This window comes from Gymnogyps californianus, chromosome 3 (assembly GCF_018139145.2).
Source record: "Gymnogyps californianus isolate 813 chromosome 3, ASM1813914v2, whole genome shotgun sequence".
In the NCBI taxonomy this organism is placed as follows: Eukaryota; Metazoa; Chordata; class Aves; order Accipitriformes; family Cathartidae; genus Gymnogyps; species Gymnogyps californianus.
In genome coordinates this window covers 26,353,289-26,371,204 of record NC_059473.1, presented here as the reverse complement: position 1 = coordinate 26,371,204, position 17,916 = coordinate 26,353,289, and the positions used below count along the sequence as shown (strand labels likewise).

Genomic DNA, 17,916 nt, shown 5'->3' with positions numbered 1-17,916 from the left:
TGTTTACAAAGTCTGGAGACCTGGAATGGACAGAATTCACAGATGGGGTAGAAAGTACATGTGCAATTCAGTATTATTCTTGTAATTTTCTTGAGGAATATTATGGAGGTGGCAAGATGTAGACATGGAATTTAAATGCAAAGGAGATCTGTGTCTGAGTTTAAACACAGTTTGGAAGAGAATGGATTTACATGGAGAACTTTTGAGTTTAAAAGCCAGATAGATGATATCAAAGTTGTGCACAATCTTGTCAACCAAAGGAAACACATGAAAGTGCTTGATAGAATGAATTTGAATAATTCTGAAATCATGGATTTACCCCGTGATTAGCAGCAGAGATGCTGGAAAAAGATGTTGTTAAAGCATGCATGTCACCTACTGCTGAGAGAAGAAAACTAGTAACAAAACTCAAAGTCAGTGATGATGATAAGATTTTCAACAGGAAAATTCCTTTTCCAGCTAGACCAGCTCCAAAGAGAAGGAAAAACTGTCCTCCAGTGGGAAGGGGCTTTTTTTCCTGATGTGCACAAGTGAGCAAAGCAGTCTCACAAATTAGGTTCCTCCTGCCAGCATTTTGAAGTCTTTGAAGAAATACCCTTTGCATTGATGTGAAGGCTTTGAAGAAAGTCACCCTTAGCAATGTGCTGTCTCTGAAGCTATGTAAATCATACATTAATAATTACAGGAAAGTTTCTGGTTTATTGTAAACTTATTATTTTAATAAGTCTCTCGTCTATTTGAATCTGGAATTTATGAAAGGATCAAGATCTGTCATTAACTGGGAAAAGTTCACATACATATTTGTAGCTGAAATAGTTCCTTGTGTCATTGTATTTGATATAGATGTTCTACATTAATAAAATGTAGAACTGATCTGTGATCTAAACACAAGAGGTAGTACTATATCAGCAGAAAAGATCGCTTCCTTGATGAACCTAATGCTTTTGCTGATTCTGAGAGTTCACGTTGAAAACTAGCTATTTCTTGTACTAATATGATCTAAAAGCTATTGGGTATGGGCATTCTTTTTTCTTGGTATTATGGTAACGTCTAGTGATACAGGGCAGCAGTTTCTTTGATCTTTGTGCATGTATACCATGAGACATGTCTTGTTTTGAAAGACTCCCACAGAACAGACAAAAGAAGGTACAGTTTTCATTAATCTTAACCCTAATTGCAGAGATCCCATGGCTCTGTCATGGAAAGAGTGATTAAGAAACAGGATTGAATGGTAGATTGGAAATCTCTGTGTAGACATTTATTAGGTGCATTGAAAAAAGGAATTTTACCCTGCATACACCCAGTGCTCTACTTACCTGCTGAGAATAGTCATGCTACTTGGTCAGCAGAGTGGGGCATTACTTGTTACATAAATATGAGAACTAAAAACGTTATTACAAAAGAACAGTTTATTAGTTCTTCCTCCATAGCGCCTGTGGACAAATGGATCATTCTTCTTACCTTTAAAGGTTAAAATCAAAAAATTTTTAACTCTAGTCTGAGACTAATGTTTGCCTCCCGGTTGTGCTTTTTTCCCCTAGGTTAAAGACCAGTTGCCATTAGGACTGTTTTTTATAATCTGATCACATTACGTTTTAACCGTCTCTTTGGTAAAAGAAGAACAACAGGTTATTTTTGTAACTGAACTCTTTTTGTTTTGTTACCTAGTCAGTGTAGATTATTTTCCTTATGCATATGTATCAATTTCATAGACATGCTATAACTATATCATAAGTATTCTCTTGGAGTTATTTAATGAATATTTTGTCCTTGTACAAGATGAACAATGTTACCATTTTTATCTAATAACATGTATTTTATTGTTAGGATGACTATTTTCATAGCTACTTTAATTGTGTATATTATTTATTGGGACTGTATTGTATCTGAGTAAACAACATGAAATTGTGTCTGTAGCTTCTGTGGAGACAAAAGATCTGGTTTTTTTTTCTTGTTAAAATAAGCTCTTACGTGCTACTTACAACACTTTAGTGTTATAAAGTTATCCTAACTTTTAGGAATTATTGGAATATTTTCCTTGGGGGAAAGGGAAAGCATGATATGTTATATTATACAACTTGAAGTCCTTTTGTTTTGTTTTGTGTTCTTTTGGTTTGGGGTGGGGGTTTTGGGTTTTTTTTTTGTTTGCAATTACCTTTCCTCCACTGTATTTACAAGTAAGCTGGAAATAAGATCCTTGGCTACTGTAATTGCCATGCTTCTGGTCATTTCAGTGTGGCTGAAGGTTATCTGCTGTGATGGAATCATGGTCTCATGAAAGCACATAGGAAAACTCAAAGGGAAAATTATTTTATTATGGAAATTCTGATTCTGGTCCTTAGAGAGAAGCTAGCAGGCATGCTTAACTGGGTATAAGATTTTCTGTGTGGAGTCACCTATGCCCAATTCAATTAAAGCTTGATCTTTAAATTTGTAAATAGGAAATCCTGCTACATTCACCTTCCACACCACTTAATATTCTGCCAGCATGTGTTTTTATGTATGTATATGTATATTTTGCTTAAAAAAAAAAAAAAAAATTACCCAGCTCTCTGTTTGAAACCTTTGCGCTCAGTCTTGTTGAACCATTCTAAATTTTGTCCTTAAAAGTGTTTTTTAAAAGATTTTCAGTTATTGTGATTTTCTATTTGTTTTAATTTTTAAAGAAGATTTATGACATTCCTTTGCAAATATATCAATTTGTCAGATAAAGGTTAAAAATTAGATACATTTTATTCATGTTAAAGTCACACCCAGCTTATTTAAAGGCAGCTTTGACTTAGAGTTGCAAGCCTGAGGATATTGATTTGAATTATGCATGACTGTCTGGTATGCAGTTCCATTAGCCTGCTGGATGGATAATGTAAACATGTTCAGAATTTTAAGTATCCTATATGAGCGGCAGGTTAAAAATAGAGCTGATAAGAGCATGTGTATCTGAAAAATCCAAATCTTGGAGAATGAAACTACAAAAGGTTTATGTCTTCAAGAGGCTGACTTCAGGTGTGATTTTCTTTTCTTTGAAAATGCTCAGCCCGAACAAATGCAGCTTATGTATATGACTTGAACAGGTGCATGATTGCTGTTGTTTACTGCAAAGAGTTGACATCTGTACCAGAAAACACACTCGTAACCAAAAGGTCAGGGCCAAGTCTGCATCTTTCGGCAAAAAAGAGGGGCAGCATCTGTTCTTGTTTAAATTGGTCAAGATTGACACTAGTGATTAAGGATCATGTCTTCATATCTTCAAGGAATCCTGTTTAGAATGTTACTTGATTTTGCTCGAAACTTTCTGCGGCTTCCAGTATCTCATAATTCCTGTTTTTGTTACATCTGATCTGTTGTTTCGTTATCCCTGTATTTTAGCAGTCTGTAGTTAGGTAGTATGTGTAATGACTTTTGAAACTTCGTTTTTAAATCCTCAGCCCTAAAAACACTGTGTTAGTAAGATTTATAACAGATAGTATCTTTTTAGAATTTTTTCCAAGTTCATGTGAATTTTAATAGAAAAAAAGACAACTCTGAAATGAAAAGTACAATGCCATCTATGTTACATTTTATTAAGATTTATTATACTTCGAAGTGTTTCTGTTGCATATGTAGCATTTGTGGCAATTTGATGAGTTGAGTGAAAATCAAAAAAATCTATTGCACTTATTTTCAAGATCTGATGGATACAAAACAGGCTATGTTAAATTCTGTACATAATGCCAGAATGGAACTATTTTTAGATTATGAGAATAATGATGTATTTTCCCTGAACTTTACAGTGTTTATTTGCTCACATCTTAGTATGGAAATAATCACATGAAAATTTGTAAGTAAATGTATGATTTAAAAGCTCTTCTTGAAGATGAAGTTGATTGTACTGCTCTGATATCTTTTTTTCTTTTCCTGTCAGATGTTGGATCATGAATTGTATGTCCACACAAAATTTGGCCAATAGATAACTCTTGAGTAGATCTGGTAAAATTTGAAAAGGTGGTTTGAGTTGATGGTCATTTTCCCTTGTAACTGAGAAATAATGAATCTGTTAAGAGACTAGCATCTAATGCTCTCTTTCAGAGAAACTCATCATCCTGTTTGATAATGGCTGTTATCTTTGACTGTTTTCAGAGCAAAATTCCTTTCACTGGCAGTGAGAACCACTGCTCTGAATCATTTGCTTTTCCTGGTGCCGTTTCCTTCCTGTTAGCAAGAAGGGGCTTTAAAAGAAGAAAATCTTTGGAAATAAAAGCAGTAGTTGTCATTAGTGTTAAAGGCAATCTCTGGGCTTCAGAGGTGTAGGGAACAACAGTGGCAATTTCCAGACAACTTTGAGATTCTGCAAAGGCAGAACTTAATAACCCTTTTTATGAAGGATGGTAACAATGGTAGTTATTTCTTAAAAAATACTAGTTTGCACTTTAATTCTACTCAGAGAGGAATGGAGGATCTCTTGTGTGCTTTTGTGCACAGTGCAGATAATCCAGGAGAATATCATACAGAGGAGAAACGATAGCATGTGTAACAGTGAATGTAATGGCAGGAGTACAGAGCCATTGTGTAAATATCTCCACTGTTTCAGATGCTCATTTTTTTGTGAGTGGTTCCAACATTAAACTACAGAACTAGTAATATTTTGATAATACAGATGACTTACGATAAATGCTACAATGTAGCAGTCAATTCTGAGTTCCTTTTCATTGTTCTCTAGCTTTCAGTTACTTTTAAAAGAAATTTTCAGGAAAAAAAGAAGTGAGATTTAATTCTAGTTGAATGTTCACAGTAAAAACATTATGTGGATGTTTTTAATCCCCAAAAGAAAGTAGCATAACCTGAGACAGTTCAAAGTTAAATTTAAAAGTTAAAAGAAATGCATCTTAGGAAATCCATGCAAATGTAAGCCTAACCTACAGTGACACTGTTAGAAAAATGAAAATATTTAATATGTCTTTAGTTCATATGTGCTTGTGGAAAACTTACCAGAATGATACAGTTATTTCATAATGTTAAGACAAACAAGGGTAAGAGTCTGGTTTTTATGCTTCAGTGTCTCTGGCTCCAATATTATGCTTCAAAATCTCTGTATTTTAAAGCAAGGCTGAGCTTGTGGATATGAACAAGTCAGGTAAGTTTTTTGTTGGGTGTTTTGCTGTAATACTTAGAGAAGTTTAGATAACTGAGAAAAAGGGGCAAGAGCAGCATTTGCCTACCTGTTCTTCTCTGGCTTTCTAGCTCTTAGTTGCCTTCGTGGCACTCATTTATGTAGCTGATGTCTTTCCAGTGATTCAGTGCATTGAAAGTTGGGAGATAGTTCTGAATGAGTCTATATTGAGTTCACATTACAATAATTTATTTTTCCTTCTGGTTATTTCCCCTTACTTCTCATACATTAATTCAGATTATGTTAGTATCAGCACTTGGTTTTTGAATCCTGTGTAAATTTTGCTGTCTGAGCGGTAGAGAGTCTTTTGTTTTTAGGAAGAGGTCAGAATATAGAAACATAATGGGAAAATCAGTTTACTAACTGCCCTCTTCTTGACTGATTAGTACAAATTATTCCCAGCTTGTTGGAATGCAATTTGCATTTGAAAATGCCCATAATAATTTGGTATAGAGGGGCATAACAATTTCTATTTAAGGGAGTTTTATTTACTCTAGTTTATGCGTAATCTTGGAGTTGCATACAATGTTTCTGCAACTCCTTTCTGAAATACTTGCTGAAATTTGCTGCGTTTTACATCTCCAGTGGATATATGGATCTAGAAACACTTAAACTCTGTCAACTCAAAATAAACAGCAAACTCAGAATGGTTCTGTGTACTCCTGTTTTCATTTTAACACTGTTTCAGGGTTGATCAGATTTAAATTGTTTTATGTCTGCACCTGTTTTCATTTTGTTTTCCTTGAGCAAAAGTACTAGATTTCGGATGGAAAAGAACCTGCTTGTTTATTTTATTACAAATGTTAGTATATGGCATACCTCAATTTTTTGAGGGGGAGAGGGGGAAAAGAGGAACACTTCCAAGGGGTTAGATATTCATCCTGTATAGATGGCTCAGATTCCTACTGTGTCAGTTTTCTGGTGTTTGATAAGGCACACAAAGCAGTTGTGGGAGAAAGCATATCACTTGTATCCATGGTAACTCGAAAGATACTTTGGAACTCAAAAGGATAGAATAAGCCAGAGTAATAGGTCCCATTATAAGGGCAAAATACATAAAAGGTTCAGGCATATGCTTTTAATTAGTTGCCAAAAATAGCTAGAATCAGAGACGATGCAACGAAACAATAATTCTTATTGTTAAAAATGAGCAACATTGGAAATCTAAAGATGTGCTCAACTGAAAGGCTTTTATCTTACCATCTTATGGGTATTCGGTCCATGAATACTAATAGATTTGCTATGGATTCTTAATCATACTTAGGACATGAGAGCGCACACTGATAAAAGCTAGTGCAAGTCTCATGACTACAAGTTTCAGAAGTTCCATAGTGATGTTAATTCTCATGGCTGTGATGCAGCTTCTTATGAATAGCATGTGCAAAGCATTCTCTTATGTTTTACAAGTGCACTGCTGGAAAAATAAATGTAATGAGTGCTTCTATGTAGGGATAATAAAAAAAATGATTGAAAATGCAGATTAATTTGAGATCGAAGATACAGTATTTTTCAGAATAAATCACTTTAATTTTAAAATAGGAAGGTAAGCAATGGGGGAAAATGTGAAAAGGTAATATGAAACTTGAATGGATGGACTAGAATTGAATCCTGGGGAACGAAAAAAGGACAATGTATGAAGTACAAGGTATAGGATATTTGAATAACCATTTTAATAGAAATATTTTAATACAGTGAATAATTTTAAAGTTTTCTATTTGAACAGCAGTGTTTGTAAGGAATCCATCTTGTATTGCAGTGCAATTCTCCACATTATTTCCTCTGTTGCTATAGAAACTAATTCTAGTGCAGCTGTGATCGCTTATCAAAATTCTAATGTTTCAATACCCATTTCTTATTTTGAGTTATTTAAATAGCCTTGTCTTACTTTGAATCAAACTGCACATTTCATCACTGCTGAATTGTTGACTGGTCAAAATGTTAATGCAAAGTGATAGCAAATGCTGGTTTTGTTTTTTTTTCTTTCCACCATCTAAGCTATCATACTTATTGTTAAAGTTTGAATAACAAGCAAATTAAGGCTTTTTCACTTGATAAATTATAAAGGTCAATATTTGCTGTCTAACATCAGCATTTTGTAATGGATATTACTTCCTCAGTGTAATCTTAATTATATTTAATATTTCATAAACCTTAAATTGTTCCTGGTACTGATAGGTGGCCATGGGGGGTGTGTATGTATATATGTGTGTTTACGTATATGTCTGTGTGTGTGTGTAAACTATTGTTAGGATGTTTTTAACTTAAAAGTCTGTATCTTGGCATGTTCATTTTATCAAAGTAAAAATTTCAGTGATACTACATTGTCTAAAACTAGTCAGCTGCAAGGTATACTGCAGTAGAATGTCACCAGTTAACAAAGTATTCTGAATCTCTTGCTCCTTGTATTATTTGTTTCTTTGGGGTTGAGTTTGGGGTTGATTTTTTTTTTTGGTGGTGGTGGTTTGGGGTTTTTTTGGGGGGGGGGTGTTTAACAATGAATGTACTATGCTGGTAGGTGTATGTATTTAATGCAGGATGCAGCAATGTAACTAGCATATGCAGAGGAGCTATATTGCCTGTGAATTGTTAAACTGCTGTGTTATAGAAGGAGCTTTATAGATATTTGAGATGATCCCCATCCTTGATTATTATAGTATTGAATTGAGTTTTTCAATATATATTGTAGAATCAGTGAATAACAGGTTGAAAAGGACCTGAGGAGGTCATCTAGTCTGATCTCCTGATTGAAAGAGAGCTAACTTCAAAGTTAGACCAGGTTGCTCAGGGCCCTAGCCAGGAAAGCTTTTAAAACCTTCAAGGCTGTCGATTACCCAGCCTCTCTGGGTAACCTCTTCCAGTCTATAGCCACTCTAATTTCAAAGTTTTTTCCTTAGATTTAACCAGAATTTCCTTTGTTGCATCGTGCATGTATATCAGTTATATATTGGGTTTACATATAGCTTAATAAAGTAGTTTATTAATAAAGTAGTTTAAACTCTTAATGCTGACATGTGAAAAAATTAGCATTCTGGTTATGAACCATGTTAAACATCATTCTGCTGAGTATGTTTTCAATTGTAATATTAAGATCTAAAAACTTTGCTGACACCAAATTATGAGAAAGAGTGGGATGGTAATAGGTCTGGAGACATATGTTGTATACTTTCTGATGTTGTAGCAAAGCTACTGAAATGTTCCAGTAGTACTTTTCAAGATAATCACTGACTTTCTAATTAGTGTACACTAATTTCATGTAGAGTGAAATAAATCATTTTCAATTTTTAAATTATCATACAAACATTTTGCAGCTGTAGCTGTCAGACTTTGATTACTAATTAACTGCTGTGCACCACCTTTAAGTCTCTTATTCAACAAGCAGCATCAAACAGTAATTTCAAATTAGGTATATAAATTTTTGCTAGTATAAGAAAGGCCCATGAGAAACAAATTTTGATGGATATGCATGTTCTTACTCTGTCACAATGGCTAATAAGTTTAATATTGTAGGTGTAACACCATGTTCATGACAACACGATTGTCCAGTTAGTGTTTTGGGAAGTTAAATGGGTTGAGAATGATATGCTGCGCTCTGATCCTTGATTGTTCAGCAGTATTGTTTCTTTGGGTGGTTGACATGGAAGACCAGTTCCTCTCCTACTGTTTGTTGCGGGCTGAAGCATCATTCTGTAGACCTTACGAGCCCTCTGTATGCAATATGCAGCTTGACCATTTTTCTCTCATCCTCGTAAGCTCTTGCATAGCTCTTACGACTGGTGCTATGGCTGAATGGAAATATCTTCACCAGCCAGATTCATATTCATCTAGTCCTGTCAAAGTGCAGAAAATTACCTGTTTTGTGGATTACACGACAGCTATGGAAACATAGCAACAACTACATCATATATTACATATAAGCCTAGTAAAGCAGCTTGTCTGTGACAGTAGGAGGTCTCAGAAGCGCCGCAAAGAAGTGCAAGAAATTTAGTTTTGAGTAATTGTGTTTCTTTATGCCTGGAGAAACTTGTTTGAGGCCTTGCTGGAGTGAGTGGAACAGACTGACATGCTCCCTGCTGCTTAATCCATGCCTTTTCTGTGAATTCGTAGCCCTCTTACTGGGTGTGTGAAGGAAAGATACCTTGATTTCGAAGCATATCCATTTCCTGTGATTTCACAGTGTCTGTCTTGCCTTTTTCTGGACAGTTGGCCCCAAAAGTGGTACTAGTGCCATTATTCCTAAGCAGGATACTTTCTACAGGCACTAATATCTGAAAAGCTTTAGAGGAGTTCTTGAGCATATGTAGACAATTTTCTTCTGTTGTTGACCTGTTAGATACTCCTGCAAACTGAGATAGTCTTTGATTTTTCTGGGTTCTAGCTGCTTTTTATTTGATAAAGTTATGAGAGCTGTTTCAAAAGTAAAAAAATCTGAATTTTCTAGAATCCTTTTAGCAGGAATACTCTAATATACTGCAGGAAATACAGTCCATTTTACTAAAGCAAGTCACTGAGCCAGTGTGTCAAGGAAAGAAGGGGAAAAAGTGCCTGAATAGATAAGAGAAATCAAGGTCCTTTGGAATCTCAGGATCTGAATAAATAATTACCACCGTCTTCCCACTAAAAAGGAAAAATAATAATAAATATGAAATATAAATATAAAAATAAATGCTTATTCTGGGAAATGTCTTGCCTCTCCTGGAATGTAACTAGCTGTTCTGTAGGTTGTCTAGATTTTCACCTACAAATATGGATATTCCCACCCATCAGACATCACTGATTTCTCTTTTATCTCTTTGCTCTGTTGACATTGCTTTTTTCTCAGATCTGAACCACTTTTTTGCATGTCATGTGTTGTTTTATTTTCCCCATTCCTTCACCTTTCTTCCTCTGTCATTTTTGCTTTGTTATTTTTGCTGTTTGTAATTTTTCATTCTTGTTTGCATCTCGTCTGTTCTTTATTCCTCTCTTTGCTCTTTTTCTCATTTTCTATACAGATCTACTAAACTTCTCTCCCTTTATTTCTTTCCTTTGTTCATTTACCAACAATCTATCACTTTTTTCTGAATTATTGCACCTACTTTCTCCTTTTGCCTTTTTTTTTTCCTTCTTCCCTTTACTTTTTTCCCCACCCTAATATTGTATTTTTTGTTTTCTCTTCCTTCTCTTCCACTACAGAGCTGATGATAATGGAAAATTCTGTGGGGGTATATCTCTTAAGAAGCTAGTGGCTTGGAGGTTTCCATGTTGGTGGTGGTACACAATTCAGGTGAATTTTAGATTAATAATAATAATTTACAAGGCTTGAGGTAAAAACAAACAAACAAAACCCAGAAGAAACAGCTAGGGTACTAGTCTTAAAAGACTTAGTTTCAGTTCCACACTTCATTGGAAGCTTTCTGTGATGATGAGCACTTCTGAGCTAGATTCACAGCAATCTTTATTACCTCTTATTTAAACCTGTACTTTAGTTCTCCATCTGTAAAATGCCAAGCACGTTAACTTCTACTATTATGGTAGTACTATTATTCACCATAACATATATTTCACTTACATATATTAACAGTTAGAAGATACCCAAATTGGGAGCATATAGGTATCTTAAGTAGATGGGCAGAAAATTTAACTCATGCCCTCCTGAAATGGTTGATGCAGAATCATTGCAGTGCTGCTCTGTGTTAGTGACTCACTCCAACAGAGTATCCTTTGCACTCAAAATTGCTGGGAAAGTAACGCAAAGGAATTAAAGCAAGCTTTGTGTTCATATTCTGGAAGCAGTTCTTGATGGAAAGTGTCTTTCCTGGTTCATTTTCACCAGTTAGGGTAGTAATAAATAGAGAGCTAAAACACTAGGGAACTTTACACAATTTTTTGAAAAAAATTACAAAATGCGGCTACCAAGGTGAAGCTTTTTTTAAGAAACCACGAAGTTATTGCATTTTAAGTTGCAGAAAGAGTTCTCACTAAAGGAAGTAGTTGTATGTTATTTAAAAGTATGGAAAAAAAGAATGATGGAATTCTGATAGTTAAGGAACACATTTAAGTGTAGTATATACTGCTGAATGGATCTTGTTTGTATCATCAAATGAATAATTATTGAGATCTTAGAGGGGGTTTCTGTGTCGCTTAGAAAACTGTATTCTTTTTTTTGTCAAATTAAAAATGAACATGCCTGAAGTGAGCTGCAAAAGTATTAAAATGTTCAAGAAAATGATACACATAACACATTAGTCTTGCTTTCTAATCACGCTTTCTTTCCTCATTTGAGACCAAATAGAATGAGAGCAGGAACATTACAGGAATATTAGCTATGTGTTACAATACTTTACTGGGAATTGGTTTTTGAACTCTGGGATCTTTTCACCTTTTCAGCACTTTATCCTGCTGCTCGACTCCCGTGCTTACTACTGCAGCTGTAGTAGTATTAAACTGGACTGGAATTTGAACTATAATTTAAAGTGAAAATTTTACTCAAATGAAGTATAGCAATGACATGAAAATATTTTCTAAGCCCACATCCAGCTGCTACAGTCCAGAGGTATGAGGGGATGCTAGTATGCACACACTGGTGAGAAATGGGGATTCTGAGGGGCCTGAGATGGTTTACAGTGGGTGGAGTTTTCAAGGCTCTTAGCTGTTAAGCTCTGAATTTCTGTTAAGCATCCGTAAATGCTGGTGAGATAGCCGAATTTGGGTGAATTTTCACAGAGATGATAAAAGGCATTTCCTTGTCAGCAAGGCACTCTTAAGATTTCAAAGCCGGTTGTCAATCACCTTCAGCAAGCAGGACTTCTAGTGTATTTTAAAAGAGGAGGGGAAAAAAAAGGGAAGATGCTGTGAATTCATTTAACTTCTTATCTTTTTGGAAGTGGTGTTTTTCTAACAATTTTGATAATTTGGAAAAAATGAACAGTGAACAGAGGTGCAAAGAAATACCTGTTCATTTATGAAGTTAGCCAACATAGTGATCTGAAAAGTAGTGTAAAGGAAAGTTGGCTGCTTATAAAAAACAGTAAAAGTGAAACCAGCATCTAAATGGAACAGAAAATAAGTTTTTCTACCTAAGAAGTTGAATGAACATACTTAGAACAAATGCTTTACCTAAGGAAATATATTATGGAAGGGAAGGCAAACAATTTTAAAATTTCACTTCTTAAAGATCACGGCTTCCAAAAGCTTTAGAGCTGGATGTAGTCTCAGAAAAGAAGAGTTTTTGAAGTCTCCTTTTAAAAGTAAAAGGGGGGGGGGAGGGGGGAGTTCTGGAAAGCTTGATTTATTGATATTCGCATCAGTAAGAGATTAAAATATTGAACCAATAGGTTTAAGCAGTATTTAGATGTATTTTGGACAGCTGGAAAGTATAAATACAGAACCAGGTAGCAGAACTCCTTCCTATTCAAATTAATAGAAATACTGTATAAGGAATCAGAGAATGATACTTAAATTGAAAGAAAATGAATTCAAGAGATGCTAATGTATAATTTTCATTGAAAGACGACCAAAATATTTGGGAAGGAAACAAAAGAATGTCTTTGACAGTTAGTTCACTATAATGCTTTAATAATGTATTTGTAGTTTAAATGTTCTAATTTGGGCTAATTTTGGAAAGAGAAAGCTTGGAATTTTTCACAAGTGCAGCGCTTTTCTGTATTGCTCTGTAAAACAGACCATAAATTCTTACAAATCAGAAGTGCTCTACTAAGTGCAGAAAAGAGCAAATTTATTTTGTCAGCAAACAAAACCAAGCTGTAGTTCTGCAGACTTATGATGTAAACAGACAAATAAAAAAAGATAAATTACTATGTGAGTATCAGTAACTTCAGTTGGTCTTAGACCTTTCCTGAGGAAGGAAATTGAAGCTTTAAGGACTGGACATAAAGATATTTCAATAATTTTGGATTAGTTTTATTAAAAAACGAGAACCTTTTTAGTACATGAATGACCAGTAGAATTAGCTTTAGAAGGTGAGGAAAATGCAGTGCTAAGAACTTCATGTGACATCAGATGTAAATGGCAGCAATGCTGTTTTGATTTCCATAGGTCTGGAATTAAGCTTATAATGTATGGAATTTTCTAAATATTAGGAAACAAAGGAGAACTATTTTTTACTGAAAAAAAAAAAAACCAAACAGATATGATTACTTCTTTTGTTTACTGGTGAATTGCTTAATGTAGAAGATAGTTCAACTGTGAATAAAAGTCTAAAATGTGGCTGATAAAAGATTTTTTTTTTTCTGTTGTCCATAATGACCCCGTACCACTCCTATATTCCCCTTTTTTCATTAAGCAAGACTTATGCCATAACTCTTTTGGAAAAGAAATGGAATAATGCCAAGATAATTTGTTTTGTTGTGAAATAATATGCTTTTTTTTCCTCACAAAGATGCATGTAAGCTTTTCATTTTAAAGGAAGGAGAGCCTCAAGGTTTCATTCAATATTTAATGTTTATATTTTATACTTGTCGTAATGTGGGGTAATTCAGTCAACATAATATTTTTGGATGGTAGAAAAGTTCAAACATGAAAATTCCATTTGGACTGTCTGTGCTGCATATCAGAAATCTCTAAGGGTATTTAATCATTCAGAATAAGAAAGGTTTCTTTAATTTTTAAACATGTATTTCATTTTATGTTTTATTTAAATTGTCTTAACATTTACATAGAACCCCTTGAAGGCTTGAAAACTTGAAATTTACGTTAGATTAAAAAAATAAATAATTATGAAGCATAGTGTATGTGGAGATATATTAGAGGAAGAAAAGGTACTGTTTGAGTATGAAGATATTCTGATAATTACAAAATATGACTTGCAAAAATTACTAATTTATATAGTGATTGTTTGTTCTAAAGGAACTGGAAACCAGATTCCTAAAGAAGTTTTGCGGTAATGCTGCCTCCCACAATAGTATGAATATTTAAAGAAGTAACATGTATGAGAAACTCCAGGTTGCAAAAGTGTAGTTAATTACTGCTTGTGAGACACAGGAATTAAAACCACAAGGATAGTTTCTTTTCCCATATGTAAAGAGATGGATGTTCTTGGAATTACTCAGGAAATATGGGCTAAAGAAAGCTAGGTTTGTGCTGCTGCTGACAACCTTTGGGAAAATTAATTAAGATAGCAAAGTCTAAACATTGTAAACATGGAAAGGAACATCACCAGCTTCATGGTGTAATGTTGTACAGCCTAGCATGGTCCACAAGGGACCAGGACAGAGAGGAGAAATGAGGAGGATTGGAAGTAGAAAGTTCGAATAGTAACTGAAAACCTAAAGAAAAAGCATTTCTTATAGTAAGCTTGTGTATCTTTAAAATGTGATTCCACTCAGAAAAATAGCTGAAAAAAGTTTGTCTATTTTCTCATCGTTATCAATTGTATGTTCCAGGAATGCTCATTTTGGCCTAAGCTGCTGTGTCGGCTTTACTGACAGTCCCTTGAGATTGATGGGAAGATATGTATCACCTCCCCTTGGCTTTCAGTCAGTCCCCTGTACAGGGACTTATGAAAACAGATTAACCTTCATTGTTTAGCAAACAGTACTAAAAAGAAGGTATTTATTTACTTCTGACTTAAATGTGCTGATGACAGTTTACATGCTGTAATTTCTGAGTGTACCAGCAAAATGCTAATCTGCTTGTGTTTGTCAGGTATTTCACTTATAGTTCTAGTTTCTTCAACTGTTGAGCAACGACTTTACTGTTACCACTATATGAGTGTTTTCCCAGGCCACTAAAGAAGGATGAAAATTTTAATTAAAGCAGTTAACCCTTAAAAGATTGATTATTCAAATCTGCCTATAGACAGCAATCCACTGTATTCTCAATTTAGAGTTTACTAAATATTTGTTACTAAACAACTTCGTTTCACTCATGTTATGAGAATGCAAAGTTGTTTCACATACTTTGGGTGGAAAACTGGATGTGGGATCTTTCTTTCTATTTGTCTTTCCTCTGTTCTGGCATTTCTGGCTGGTAGGAGCCTCAGGCTAAACCCAATTTGGTTTCTCTGTGATTATTTCTTTCTTCCAGGTTTGGGATATATGTTGGCTTGTTTTTTACCCTGTCTAGTCCAAACTGGTATGGTAATTTAATATGATTAATTTCATTGGGGGAATTGGCAAAATTGATTTTCTGTCTGGTTTGAGAGTGGAAAGTTTCTTGGGATACTTGCATAGAAATGATGCAACAATTAATTTTAGATTTTCACTGTAAGCATTTGCTTGTGAAGAGTAACTCTGTAGCAGATGTTATTAGCCACATTCAGTGGTCTTTGGAAGGTATTCTTTGGCTTTGTCACAGTATACAAGTATGCACAAGTGTAACTGTGTCTAAGTTTACACCTTAAATGAAAGTACAAGGTATGTTATAGACAGTGGTTCTACATGTAAATATGCAAACACTTCAGAACATGCTTTCCTTTCAGCTCCAAACTTTTTTCTCCAATACAATCAGTGATAGGCCAGCATGCATTAGCAGTGGTTTTTTATGTTAAACTTTGACACATATGCAAAATTTTGTTGACGGATTGATTGTTGAAGTTAGTTGTTACTTCTGTGTAATTTTTAAGGAAAATACCCAGTATCAGATATTCAGTATTGCTGTATTCACTTCTGTCTGTGATATCATCAGTCAGTAGAATGTCTTCATGTAATTCAAATTTGCAGTGTTTTCAGAGAGCCATAACATGAAATCATCATTTTATTGCATCATTTACTGTGAGGAGGGGGAAATTAATTTAAAATCAGACATTGTCACTTTAAAAATTCATTTGAAAACTTTGATACCTTTTCGCATAGAGAAACCTTTTGTTCAAAAACAGTTTATACCTGTTTAGACAGAGATTTTTAAACCCAGATATTTGTTTTAAGAATTTACATGCTATTTCTGTTCGGTAAACTAAATTTTCAAAAATAAATGGTTAAAACCTGCCCCAGTGTTTCATCTTTTTCTGAGATTTTTGAATCTCAGTTGGTTAATAAGAATTTTCTTCACTTCTTCCCCGCCTACATTAAAAGTACCTTTTCTGTTGCACAGCCTGTGCAGTTTTCCCATAGGGACATATAATGGAGTTCATCAAAGTGAAAAAAGTGAGTCACACAGTCATTTATTTACTCATGTAAGACAATAATTGTGTTTATAGTTACCCAGACACACTTTCATTTCGTTAGATTGTGGAAAAGCTGGGAGTTGAAAAGTCTTTGCAGACTTGACTGCAAGTGAAAAGAAAGAAATTAAGTCATAGCTACATGGTTGTTACTGTCTCATTTAATGCTGTTACCTTTTAGCAACAATGAGCAGACATGTTGTTGCTCTAAATTTGCTAGAATATTTAATGATATAAATTATGAAAAGGAAGTCCTGTTTTCATGGTATAGAGAGTCAAAGGATATTTATTATTATTTTATTATGATTAAAATATCAGTTTAGATTGTCTATCTAGTTTCATGGGCACAAGTTATCTAATATTAAAAAAAAAAAAAGTGCTTTCCCATATCTCTCTATGCTTTGCAAATAAAGCTTTCTCACCATTCCTGCATGGCGATTTCAGGATTCTTACTGTCCCACTTAACTCTGTTTCGTATGTAAGGTTTTATGTTTATCTGCTAGACTGATGACTACATTTTGAGTATAGGATTTCCTGCCTGCTCTGTTTTCCTTTCCAGTCCCTGTGGGACTGGAGTTTCAAGAGTTAGTGGCGCTGGGCTAACTAACGGCAGAAGACCTTTTGCAGGAGCGCTGTAACAGTAATTTGGAATCACTCTGAATGGTAGGCTGGCTCTGATGGGTTTATCAGAGAAGAGAGGATTCCTGACAGTGGTATCATCTGGTAGGAGTGTTTTAATTACTCATTTGCCTTAGCTGAAGGTAAGAGGAGTTCCATTAGGAGCCCAGTGAAATAGAGAAGAGCCCTGCATTCCCCAGTTATCTCTGAGGCCTGTATTTATCTGTGCAGTAGATATGCTCCATAATGAACTGTCCTGTCCCTGTCCTTCAGTTGCCCAGCTTTGGGGATCTGCAATGCACATTGGCTCCCTTCTAGCCAATGTGTCTTGGTTTGCTTCCCATGGACAGTGTGCACCAAAACCACAGTGGTTTGGGCTTACATCAAGTCGCAGATGCTGTGAAATGTTCCAGCATGCCACGGTCAGATACAGCCCAAATTTCCAAAGGAAAGGAGAGCAAAAGGGAGCCTTTTGCTAAGACTATTTGTTTCCCAAGAGAGCCACATTACTGTGTTTTCAGCCTTGTTCCATAAAGGGTAACTCTTACGCGTACTCTGTTTGTTTATGTGATATGTTGAACAACTCGTAATTACCTCTGAAGCAGTTAAAAGGTTGATGTACTTGGTGAGAATTTAGGACACAGGCAGGGCAATCCTGTATACAAAAATTTGATGATTAGACTAAGTGTACCACCTTAGTCATGTGGGAAAGAATATAAGTTTCTTTCTTAGATGTATCTAAAATCAAAACTTATATTGTTCTAATATTAATACTTTCGTTAACTTCCTTGTTTGGTAGATTTTTCTGTGAGTGAAAGTGGTATGTCTGACACCAGAAAACATTGTTGCTTTGAAATTTTTATGTATAAGTTAATTCTATATGTGAGGGGCATCAAAATCTTCATTAAAACCTCTACAGAAGATGTAAACAAAATGTGATAGAAGTTTTTACTTATCCTTGGTATTCCTTTCGTTTCAGCTACTGCACACCTTGCTGTTCTTTTCTAGTCAACTGTGTAATGCTGCTCAGTGAAATATGAGATCAAAAGCTGAA

The 17,916-nt window shown here is 34.8% G+C and overlaps 1 protein-coding gene across 2 annotated transcripts in view; it reads left to right on the top strand.

Moving 5' to 3' along the window:
- SYT14 (synaptotagmin 14) overlaps positions 1-17,916 on the top strand; it is a 72,917-nt gene that overhangs the window by 29,677 nt on the left and 25,324 nt on the right. The gene's annotated exons all lie outside the window — the stretch shown is intronic.